At 33.6% G+C, this 13,473-nt stretch overlaps 1 protein-coding gene and 1 non-coding gene across 2 annotated transcripts in view; both read left to right on the top strand.

The window, feature by feature from the left end:
• Nucleotides 1–13,473, top strand: part of FOXP2 (forkhead box P2) — a 643,835-nt gene that overhangs the window by 502,023 nt on the left and 128,339 nt on the right. The window lies entirely within an intron of this gene.
• Nucleotides 10,176–10,282, top strand: LOC148092226 (U6 spliceosomal RNA). The gene has a single exon (XR_015715231.1). It is a non-coding gene; the product is annotated as a U6 spliceosomal RNA (small nuclear RNA).

Raw genomic sequence — 13,473 nt, 5'->3', positions numbered from 1 at the left:
CTCTATTGTAAGTGACATAAAATAGGTGGTCATTAAATATCTGGTGAATAGAATGGTGAATGGACTACAGAGTCAGTCATTAGCCTTCATATCATCAATATATATATATTTAATATATCTTTATTGCTGAAAGTACTACAAATGTCCCCTGTACTCCTATTGATCCGCTCCCCCCTATACCCCTCCCCCCAGGCCTTCACATGTATTTTAAGCACTTGCATATCCTGTACACTATCCACTGCTCTATGCTTTCTCATTTCACAAAGAAATTTGTTTTAACATGGTGTGTTTCTTACATTACCTCACTTAATCTCCTCAAGGCAACAAGAGACATATATTTCCTTTCGACTATAAGGTAAAAAGAAGAGCAGAAAACTAAGGACCGTTATCCTTATGTGATCATGTTATTTCTGCCTAGCCCCAATATACCCAAGGGGAATAAATCACATACATAGAATCTGTCCACTTTGATCATTAAATAATTATACTTAAAATTTTGTTTTCCCCTCTCCAGATGTTCATGAGAAAGTCAGCTCCCTGTTTATTTTTTAGAAGAGCTTAAAAAATTTTCTTGAATAAAGCAAATAAGCATACAATAGGTAAGCAAAAATACAACAATATACCAATACTGTGCAGGAATATCTCTTGCCAGAAGTGTTTGTTGACTGCTGCTTCATTCCCTAGCAAAATATAATAACTACATGACTTATAAGGAGCACTACAGGCATTTTTTGTTTTTCAGTGACTTTAGGTGCAAGAAAGGTACTGAATTAACATCCCTGGAGACTCAAGCTGCCTACTTAGTCAGTGAACAAGGGTAGGTTTTATGTTTCTCATAGACAGCAGCCAGGTCATCTGCCCAGAGAGCTGGGCTCTGTGGGTGAGAGGTGTCCATATTTTTTCTATTCCTGGATCCTCTGCTGAGATATCTAACAAGGGTGCCAATTAGTGCCAGTTATGATGATAGCTTTCTGAGGTGAACAAGGAGAGGACTGACTAAAAACAAGGCAAAAAATCTGACTTCAATACTGTTATATTTTGTAATCTTTGTTAATTCTTCAGTATTTTTTAACCATGACATAAAGACTGAATCTTATTTTAGGAATGTCAGGTGATTTAACTGTGTAATGTTAAGTACTTTAAAGTCTCAAATTCTCCAAATATCTATAGTATATGGATTGAGATAATGGCCACCGCTAAGCTTTCTTTGTTAATGTTTACCTAGCCTTTCTTTAAATAAATACATATATTTAAATTTAGAATCTGTTAAACAAGGAAAAATGAATGAGTATATATAAAGTTAAAGTATGGTAAAAATAAAAGATGCTAATGGCCATTAATAATCAATACATTAACAAACTGTGCTTGTATTGATATTTTAATTTAATGATTTATTTTACCATTAAATTGTGCTTGTAAAATGTAAAATCTGAGAGGAAATTATGTATTTATAAGACTTAAATTTCAACAGCAATTCGTTTTTACTTCACTTAAGTTTGCCAACAGTAAAAAGTGAGGCCAAGATCATGAGTTTTCAGCTTTATCTTTGGTCTATTCTCTAAAAGTGGGTCATAACCAAAATTTTGTTCCAAAATGTATCTTAAAAGCTATAAAAGTTTAACCCAATTTTGGCAGTGTGACCATTGATTGAAATATTTTAAATAGTCTTCTTTGTTTATTCTTTGGTTTCAAGTTATAAAAACAGACATAATACTTAAACAAAAAAGTGGAATCCATTCAAAGAATATAGAGTTGCTCACAGAGTACAAAGAAAAGCTAAACAAAATTCTGATCTCAGAAAGGACAAGAGGCAGAGCTGGATCTAATAGACAGGCTCCTTTGGTCCCAATATCGGGTTGGATGAATTCCTATTTATTTTACAGACATCACATATCTCAAGAATGGGTCCCTGGGAGAAGGAATCTGATTTGCCTACTTGTGTCCTCCACCTACCCTTGAGCCAGTCCCACCAATTTGCATATAAAAATTGCACCTAAGGTGTAGAATGAGTGTTGTCCCCAAAGGAAAACACTGGTGCTATTGAAAGAATAAATGCTGTGTAGACAAAAATCAACAGATTTCCTCTATTTGAGAAACACAGGCCAGAGAGAAGTATAGGAAAATAGCACCAACTAACACATTTGCACATGAATATTCACTAATTTATAGAATTCTACTTTATGCAATATATATACTTTTAAAGATTAATAAAAATAAATTTTATTTTAAATAAGTTTGCTTTCTATTTAAATAAATACAATTTTAACCATATTTTTAAAGTGGATAATTCTTCTATTAAAGAAATAATAATCCTTAATTTAACTTTGTAAATTCATATTTTCATGTTGAGTTTGTTACTGATGAATCATATCAATTTGGCATAGGTTTACCAAGGAAAAGAAATTTTAAACTATATTTAAAATTTTACACTAATCCATGAAGAAAACAAACATAAGATTATAAACATTTATTAATCAATGTCTTTAATAATATTCTCCCTGGCCTTGGACCAATTGTTTAAAATCCTTTTGAATTGGTAGGCCTAAGGAATCCTTCTGGCCATAAGCACAATTCTCCCTTGTTTTTCCCCCGCACACACCACCACCACCTCCACCCACCTCCACTTCTTTCTGACCAAGCTGTATCCCATGAATAATAATGACATTAGAGACACTATTTTGTGTCTTCCTCTCACCCTGCTACAGTACTTGTTCATCCATTGTCCAAACTATATGGCTTTCCTTACTACTATTCCAAACAAGCTATTCAATATTTCTCTAAAAAAATCACAATATCAAGCAGTATTGTCTCCTACTTCAGCTTAGACTGCATCACTGTTTAGCAGTTGTTTCACTGATCTTTAATACCTTACTATCTCTCTCTCCTTAAAGCTCCTACTTTATACCTCACCTTTTTTTTCTCAGTGACTTCACCTCTGATTTCAGAGAGAAAATTTAGAGGCTACCAGGTCTCTAATTATGTTCTTTTGTATCATACTAATCTCTTCAAGGCCAATTTCTCTTGCTATGCATGATGCCTGCCCATCTTTTCTATGACCTTCTCCTGTCAGCTGGACATTTGCTTACCTGTACGTCCAGTTTCCGATTTTTCTGTATCTTCCCATCTTTATAAACAAAACCACCAACAAATCTAAATCTTATATAAACTTTTGTTTTTAATGTCAGATAATCTTCCTAACCCTCACCTTTTCTTCATCATTAAATTTTTGGAAATAATTGTTTACATGTCAATTTTCATTCCTTCTGTCCCTACTACCCTTGTGAAATTATTCTATTGACTATTACTGAAACCCTCAGAGAGTTGTGTTCAGGTCTCATCCTGCCCAGTTAAAACATTTGAGGCTTTTGACACCAACCAGTTTTCTGACCACCCCTCTTCTCTGTCTTTTGATGGTTTTCTCATCTCTGTCCATAGCTTTTTTGTTCAACTGTTATGTCAGTGGTGCTAACCTCAGGCTGCACATTATTATTACCAGGGATGCTTATTTAAAAAAAAAATACCTGAGCTCTACCCTAGCCTAATTAAATCAGAAGCTCAGGGAGGTAAAGTTCAGCATCAATGTTTATTCAAAGCTCCCAGGTAAGACTAACGCACGACATATGTTGAGAACCACTTCTTTTTTTTTGCAGTTGATCCTCACCTGGGGACATTTCTTCCATTGACTTTTAGCCAGAGTGGAAGGGAGAGGGGGTGGGACTGGGAGGAGGGAGAGAGAAAGAGACATCGATGTGAGAGAGACACATCGATTTGTTGCCTTCCCACTTGTGCCTCGATTGGGCAGAGGATCCAACATGCTCTTGACTGGGAATCAAACCCACAGCCCTGTGGTGCGTGGGCCAGAGCTCTAACCACTTAACCGCACTGGCCAGGGCAAAAACCACTTCTTTAAATTTCATGACAGAACTTAGCCCCTTCTTGTGGGATTACTGCCACCCAGGGTGGTGATCTCAGGTCTGTATATATCTTGCCTTCTCTGATGGAAATATCTACCTGAGTGTCCTACAGTGACTTCTAATTTAGTATTTCCAAATGAAGCAAATTTTCTTTCATTTCTTAAACTTTTTTTCTTACATCTTCTTACCTTGCTAGTGATATCACAGACTACTCCCCATGTCCTTTATCCTACACTATCTCACTCAGTCACTTAAGTAGTCTTCACATCTTCTGAAGTTAGCCTCTCCTCAAATTGAATATCCTTTTCTCCTTCTCAATGCTATTTATTGAGCCTATGCTATGATTACTCTGTGATGAACCTTTGGGCAATTTAGGTTGCTAGCCACCAGCTTTACCCAATCCCAGCCTTAACCTGCACACTCAAGCTATTCTCTTGCTTTCTAAAAAGTAAATCCACCACTCCCCGTTACCTCAGGACACAATAGAAATCCTCTTTGTCTGATGAGTAAATCTTTTCATAGTCCTGATCTTTACAGCCTCATTTCTCATGACTTCCCCCATCCATATCACTCTCCTACCATACCCAAATTATCATGTTTTTAAGGCAAAAATCTTAATTTTTTTTTTATTCTCCCTTACTTTTCTTCTGCTCCCCCCCCCCAATAAATTTCTACTCATTATTTGGGAGTAAGCTAGAAAATATCTTCTTTCTATATGATTAAACTACTTTTTACCACTTCAACAATGTATTTTTCCCTAACGTAAGGTCTCTTGAGCAAGGATCCATATAGAATTCAGGAGGTCTATTAATGTGAATGAAGAAAAAGTAGTCTCAATTTCACTTCTAATTAAGACAACATTTTCTTCCATTTTGAAATAGGTAACAAACCACAATAATATTAGCAATATTTGTGACATTGTCACCAATAAAAATATTTTCATATCACATAGCAGTTGGTAAAACTATCTAGAAATATTAGTAATGCTTATTACTACTTTAAAATTATAGTGGTTATCAAACCTGCCACTATTTCTTATCATTTAATGCATCAGTAAAGAAGCACATTTATTAATATTTCACAAATGTGGCTTTTTAAGTGTTATTGAAATTCGAAATTAGAAAATTGGGAAGGAAAACAGATTTCCTTTCTAATTCTTTATATTTTATTTTATGCATTTAAATTTATTTCTGAGTAGGCTATTCTAGATTTTAACAGATTGCCAAAGGGGTTCAAGAACAAAAATCTAAGAGCCCCAGCAAATGGCACTTACTTTGTTGCATCTTAGTTTACAAGGCTGTTTTTCTTACTCTCTTTGGAGGCAACAACAATTTTCAGTAATTTTTATAGCTGCATGGCTAATATATTTTATAGCATATAGTAAATACTGAGAAAATGTTGACTGAGTGAAAAATAGAATAAAACAATGAAAAATCACCTGTTACACAAATATGCTGAGCACGGAAAACAACATTTCTCAAAGCGTGGTAGCAATCACCAAGATGTTTGTTAAAATGTGTATTCCTGGGCCTTACCCCGGACCTTTTAAATCAGAATCTGCAATTATAACAGCTTACCCAGAAATTTCTTTACATGCTAAAATTTGAGAACAAAGATTATGTGTTGCACATCAGCTTTAAAAAAATAAATAAAAGCATGAACTTTTGTAAATAATTTTAGCTTCTTGGGCTTCATTTCCCTTCTCTACACATGATTTTTTAATGGTCACATCATGTTCTCCTCAATATCATATGGGGGTTTTGCAGTTTGTGTTCCAGAAGGAAGTAAGGCAGGGCTAACTGCTTCTTCAGAAAGAAGAATGAAAAGTCCTTAGGAATGTACTCATATTGGTTTGGTCTTCTGGCGTACACAGTTCCTGCTTCTCAGTAACTGGCTCCAAACAATACAGCAACTACTCTGAGCCACTGGTTTTAAGAAATAATCAAAATGTTTTCCCGGAATCAGTTCTTTTTTTTAAATTTCCTCTGTCAGAGCCAGGAGTGTTTAATCTGTTTTTTAGAGATGAGTTGGGGAAGGTGAAGTAGTTTGAATTTGCAAAGCCAGCACATACATTCTGGTATATCTCCTGGCCACGTTGTCCCTGGAACAATTTACATCAGATGTGATGAATGGCCTCCAAACAGCCAAACAAACCTACAAAAGAAACAGTGTAGCAAAAGTCCAATCAGACATTTGATTTTGTTCTTGTTTTATATCATGTCAAGAGTGTTCATACTTCGTGACTAGCTGAACATTTAAAAAAAAATTTCACCTTTAAAATGTAGGTCAGTATTCCATTTAGATATTTTACCGTACCCAACTATTGTGACCCTAAAGTTTTAAACATCTTAAAGAAAAATTTGAAAGTACTTTCAGCCAACCTCAATGAACTATAATTTAAAACATTTTCATTTGTCAGGAAAGAGAAATATGTAATACCTACTGTCTATGAAAAATATACCTTCATCATCTTTGAAAAAATTATACCTTTCTTAGAAGCCATTTTACCTTGTCACTGAATGCAAATATACTCATATTAACTTTTTGCTTTGCTACACCAGGTTACTAAAGAAAAACAAATACTGTTGATTCACATCAGAGAGGTTCTGATTGATACCACAAAGTATAATGACAGATCAAAAGCTATTTGAATGCAAATACAATGTCTTGAGAATTTTTCACATCCTTTATAATTGTTTTACACATAGTAGGACTTTAAAGAATTTTTATTTAAAAAAATTGAATGTTGTTTTGAAGCAATAATGATAGCTAATAAATATTAAGTCTATAACTAGTAAACAGTAAGTTTTTGGGAAGCGGTACTATTTTTTGTATTTTACAAATCAGTGAGTTTAACAACCATATGATAGTGTTACTTATTACACCCTTTCTAGAAAGAGACAGGCCAAGATAAGCAAAGTATCTTGCTCAGGATCACACTGCTAGTAAGTGTTGAGTCAGGATCTAAACCCGACAAGCTGTTTCCAGAGCTAGTATTCTTATTTTCAACACTCAGTGAATTACTCTTTATTGTTTTAAGAAAAAATTACAATGATCATATTTAAAGAATAGATTCCTTCTGAAGCTAATGTTGAAAGCCCATTCCAATACATTGTCTTGGCCTTTGCACTGTTAAAAGGATCTTTGGTGCTTATTTGAAACAGATGTAAAACACTTAAAATGTCCATTCATATTGTGTTTCCTTGTGATTTTTTTGGAACATATCAGGTTGTCTCCAGGAGACCCATTTCTAAATGACTGATTTTATTTGCCTTCTTAGTCCTTTAGAGACTTGCAACTTCATGGATCTGTTAAGCATGGTTGGTCAGAGGTTTATCAGTATCTCTTGCCAACCCTCTGTCTTTTTCTGTTGTAGAAAGCTTTAAGACAGCTAGGAGAAGAAGCTGGGTGGGTTTTCCAAAGCAATTTCTTCAACCAAGCCTTTTGGCAAGACATGATGACTGATTAATGGTAGTACAAAATTTATTCTCACATGCTTCTAACTCTAGGAGTTATTAGTTGAGAGTTAGGTAAAAGCCTTTGCCTTTCAAATGGTTTTGCTTCCCAGTTTTAATCCTCAATTTAAGATTAAGTTGACTTTTTCTTTTCACAAATTTTGCTTTTTAACTCTTTATGTTTATTGCTCATTCAGCTCTTTCTATTGTTTAAACTATATGTATTTTATGATTTTTGCATGCAAAGTGACAGGAGCAAAAAAATGTCACTGTGAGTTCTCAATGTGGGGCAATCTCTCTCTCTTGTCCCTAAGGATAGGTTAATGACAATATCATTTTAATATGCTTTATTGTTCTCTGTGGCAATAAGAAAGATTTGCCACTGTCAGACAATGAGTGTTTTTAGTTAAACAAAGTTTCTGGCTAATAAAAATATGATGTCATAGATTTTATGGAATTAAAAAAAGTGAAAATATACTTTGCACCAATCAAAACATAATATCTTTTTCGATTGTTCAGAAAGTCTTTCAGAATCTTGCTTTATGTCAAAAGTTATCTCAGTGTTTATCAGTTAAAATCATATTTGGGCAATGTTTGAAAAATAAAGAAGATATATTTGGATTATACGTAGATTTACTGAAATCATGCTTCTGAGGATTTGGGGCTAAGAATGGAGAACATTGCCTCTCACAGTGAAGCTGCAGGCTACTTCCATCCCAAAGCTCTGACCTGTAGAAGAAATGTAGTCAAAATCCTCTTCTTTCAATGAAATCCTTCTGATATTTTGGTGCCTGTATCCCTTCACCAGTAACTACACCATTTTATTCCATAGCATCTTTTGTATATTTTTATCACTGTACTTGTACATTGTCTGGAAATTTCCTGTTTGTGTATTATTCAGATGCTGATCTTTACTCCTCTCTATCTTTCCTTCTGACAGTGTGATTGGAATGACAAATATTCAGCACATTGATATGTTTTATCTGTTTTGGAGACACAAATTACAATATTTTACTTATTGGGGGTGCTCTTGAAAGAGACAAAGGCAATGTTGCTTATTTATGAAGTTTAATTTTCAGTATTAAATATAAATCATGTCATGGCACCTTGGAGTTCTTGTGGTATTCACTTATTTTGGGTTTTATGTAGATAAGTGTTGATCTGAGGATTTTTTGTTATTCTGGATCATTACTATGGTATGAAGTAGCATTTCATATTTTTTAAGGATACCTATGATCTTGTTAAATAGCAGTCCATAAACCATGTGACTTGTTTAGATTTGAAGCAAAGTTACAGCTGCCCAGCTGTAAAGCAGTCAGTTTCTCTTATTATGACTAGTTCTTTAGGTTGTACTGTTTTAAAATTGCCTGCAATTAGCATTTTTCAACCTTATTTTTAGGTTTAAATTGCAATGTGAGAGAGTACTCTCCTCTTAGCTAATTAGTGCTATCAAGGAACAGTAGGTTACCTCATTAGTACCATGTGCATTTAATTAAAGAAGAGAAAATTGGAGTTAACCTCATAGTTAATATTTTCACAGAGTGCTACAATGCCAACACCTTCAATTGGAGTCACACCCCTGTGTATCTAATTATGCACTGGTGCCAAATAAGGTTAGCAAGGGTACTACAGGCTGTTGACAAAATAATTTAGATGAAAATGTATTTGTTGAATTCTGATAGTAAAATATAATTTGAACAATTTTTTCCCTAGTCTTCATCTGCCAGCATTAGGTTATATACTTCTTCATAGAAAACTGAAGGAAAGAAATATTTTGGAAGTCATTTTTCCTGTTTGAATTAATGTTCTTATCTTGAAGAAAATGGCATATAGTCATGTAAAACTTGTATAATCTGTTTCTTAAGCAAAGTCCCTGAACTTCAGAGATCTATTTGAAAAGAATTATTTATCTGATGTAATATTTACATGCATCAAACCACTATAAATACTCCCTGACACCACTACTACATCCTTCCTTGCTTTTCTTCTTTTATGATATAATTTCCCTTGTGCATCTTATGAATGAAGACCATCCTTTCATATCAGACATGACATCTAAGGATGTGTTGTCGCATGGTCTATTCAAATGCCGTGTAATCATTTTGCCCTTCAGAAAAAAATCTTTCAAATGTCTAATATTACTTAGGTAAAAAAAAAAAAAAAAAAGACATTCTGTGTCATTTATCAATAAATAATCACTTTGCTTTTAATTATAAAAATGCGACCTATACATTTGAATGTATAGAGTCATTTTCAATACAAATGACACAATTCAACAGATTATAACAGAGAATATAGAGTTTGGCTTCATAATCTGAAATATATATTTAATGGCATATATATATTTAATGGTGTTATAGTAAAGCATGATCAAGGCAGATTACTTAAAGAGAGTCTTGTGATTGTTCTCACTTTTTATAACAAGACAAGATTTATGTTCATTTGTATTAGTTATAATTGACTAGAAGTCATTTTTTTTTTTCCAAAAAAAGATAATGTTTTAAGGACAAATGGCATCCCATCATCTAAAATCATAGTACCATTTAAATCTATAGGTGTATTTATTAACATTGGCCATACTTTTACCTTAGCAATGGGAAGTGAGGTTCCTAAGTCAGAACATGGTAAATAATAAATTTTTGGTTAATAGTTAATTCATTCTGTTCAAATATTCAAATTCCCGTCTGCCAAATTATTTGTTTTTAAAATCTCTAATGTTATTAACTGTGAGAAAAAGATGCAATGTCTTATTTGTGTTGACCTACCACTATAATAATCCAAAAAATATTTTTAAAGAATAACATACATGCTCGCTTTGGCAGCACATATACTAAAATTGGAAAAATACAGAGAAGATTAGCATGGCCCCTGCACAAGGATGACCTGCAAATTGGTGAAACATTCCATATTTTTAAAGCGTACAAAGAACTCATACAACTCAAAAAGAGGAAGATAAACAATCCAATTTAAAAATGAGCAAAGGACCTGAATAGACACTTCTCCAAAGAGGACATGCAGATGGCCAAGAGACAGGAAAAATCCTCAACGTCGCTGATCATCAGAGAGATGCAAAGTAAAACCATAGTGAAGTATCACTTCACACCTATCAGAATGGCTACCATCAATGAATCAATAAATGACATGTGCTGGTGAGGAAGTGGAGAAAGGGGAACCCTAGTACACTGCTGTTGGGAATGCAGACTGGTGCAGTCACTATGGAAAACAGTATGGAGGTTCCTCAAAAAATTAAAAATGGAACTCCTTTTGACCCAGTGACCCCACTTCTAGGAATGTGTCCTAAGAATCTTGAAACACTAGCCAGAAAGAATATATGCACCCCTATGTTCATAGCAGCACAATTTGCAATAGCTAAGATCTGGAAACAGCCCCAGTGCCCATCAGTAGATGAGTGGATAAAAAAGCTGTGGGACATATACACCATGGAATACTACGCAGCTGTAAAGAAGAAGGATCTCTTACCCTTTGGGACAGTATGAATGGACCTGGAGAATATTATGCTAAGCGAAACAATCCAAGCAGAGAAAAACAAACATCACATGATTTCACTTATATGTGGAATCTGGAGAACTTAATAAACTGATGAACAGAATAGATTCAGTGACATGGAAACATGGATCAGACTGAGGAATCTCATAGTGAAGGGAAGAGATTAACCAATGAATTTATATGCATATATGCATAACCCAAAGACACAATCAATGGTGTGGTGAGAGACTGGGGAGGGGGGTGAAAGGGGTGGAAGTGGCCAGTGAAGAGATAAAGGGACATCTGTAATATTTTGAACAATAATAAAAAAATAATAATGTACATTATTACTATTAACCTTAAGATTGGAAAAGGAAAAAGAGTCAACTTCTAATCCTCTTTGTTTAACATAGGAAATGTTTCCAGAAACAAAATTATGTGTCTGTGGTCACTCTTCTGTGTGACGGGCAACCTCCCAGCACATTTGCAGTTGGTTATACTGGGCAATTAGAAATTCAGCTTCTAAGCACAAGGCTACAGACCCAATGTCACTAAACAGATTATAATCTTTTATTAGCCACTCCATTCCATTGATGCAGATAATCAAGAGGTAACTAATGTTAAGGTACAGATGTAATTAGTTGGTTTTCTGTTACTTCTTGTCTTCTCACTTCAGTTATATTTCATCAGATATACAGTTCACAATTTCTGTGACTTGATGGCATTTAATTTTTTCTTAAATATATAAAAGTATGTGGCCATATTACCACTACAATTTTTTTGAACTTTTAGGAATAATTTGATGAGATAGCATTGATATGCCCAAAATAAATGGATAGGGATTATAGATGCACATGATACATATTTTGGGGAAAAGTTGCTGTTCCATGTTCTGCAAGTTATCATATAAATATGCTATAAGTATGTTTTTTTTACATATTCTGTCACTAGCATGTAATGTTTCCCTTTAGACTATAACAGTCAATGAAAATTACTTTCGTGACCCAACTGGCATACCAGTTAGCCTTGGAAATGAATAGCAATGCTGAAATAGCCATTCAAGAATTTTAATATAGAGCACCTTCACATTTGTATGTAGCATGAATACTATCTGTATTCTTAAGGAATCTCTAAATATGTACGTCATGTGCATATTTTCATATATAAAATTTTTGTTTGTTTCCTCAAGAATTGATGTACTTATTTAGTTTCCTTGGACTAGAGTATTCTTAAATTGAATCACACCAAATTTATGTGTTTTTACTACCCTATACATAATATTTTCTAATTTATAATTGATAGAACAGAGCACAATTAAGACTTTAAAGCAAATAATTTGTGTCTTTCTGAATCAAGAATGAATAATTTCATATCTTAATTTTAAAAGATTTTTCTCAAATATAGTGTCAAGTTAATATGGAATGCTATTCTTTGTGAAAATATATATAAACATGAAACATTTAAAAAATGTTAGATGCAAAATAAAGGTAGAAATGGGAACAACAATAACATGTATTACTTTATATAAATAGTGAATACAGAATATTGGTAATAAATTTATCTAGTTTGGGGTTTCATTCATTTTAATTTTAAAGTATTTACTTTTCCTGAGATTTCTTTGCAATAACATTTAAAAAATAGAAAAATTAAAAAGTAGTGGTAAGTTTTGCTGAAATGATATAAATTTGTGTGAAAGACTAAAACAACTTTAATTTCTAAGTATTCTATATATATATTTTGAAGAAAGCTAAATTTAAATTAAACTTCAGAAATAACTGTATACTTTAACTTAATAAAGAAAATTCATCCCCAAATATACCTTAAAAATAGTGCATTAAAGATGAAACAGGCAGTATTCCTAATTGGTGACACTTTTTCTTCAAATAACCCAATGGAAATTTTTTTATTTATTTATTAGATTGAAGAGTGAGCTGGCTTAACTACAAATAGTGCTTGTTCTTTATCTAAAACTACTGCTATCATTTAAAAAAATCCATTCTCTATTCTTTTGATGTGAAATCTGCAGTATCAGATCTTTATGTTTTCACTGACAAATCTTCAGAATGAAAAGGAATCAAGGAGAAATTAAGTGACTCACCAGAGACCATGTAATTTTTAATGGTATGGGTGAAGTTTGTGGTTACCAGTATTGGTCTTTCCAAAGGTACACCAAATTGTTCATGGCTTCCTTGAGTGTTGTATTGAATAGGGGTCTGAGGTTGCCCATGTGTATGAGGCTGCAATTGGTCCCTAAGACAGAAAGAGTAGCAGGATGAATTAGTGAGGTCTGCTATGGTTACTGGGGAGAAGGGGCATGCAGTGTATGGATCAGGTGTTTGCCATTCTTGCAGTGCACTCAAATTGCCACTTAATTAGTCACTGAATGGTTTTGCTAATGATGCTTTTTGCCTTCACAACACAAAGGGAACATTACATATATGTGCTTATTTTTCTTTATTGACTACCTTAGATATAAACTTTCTGCAAGTTAAAATGGATACATAATGTGATAGCCTAGATCTGGGAACAGCCCAAGTGCTCATCAGTAGATGAATGGATGAAAAAGCTATGGTGCATTTACACAGTGGAATACTATACAGCCACAAAAAGAGAAATCT

Source organism: Miniopterus natalensis, chromosome 10 (assembly GCF_054644295.1).
Source record: "Miniopterus natalensis isolate mMinNat1 chromosome 10, mMinNat1.hap1, whole genome shotgun sequence".
NCBI classification, from domain to species: Eukaryota; Metazoa; Chordata; class Mammalia; order Chiroptera; family Miniopteridae; genus Miniopterus; species Miniopterus natalensis.
The sequence above is the reverse complement of the archived record's forward strand: the minus strand, read 5'-3'. Positions and strand labels throughout refer to the sequence as shown.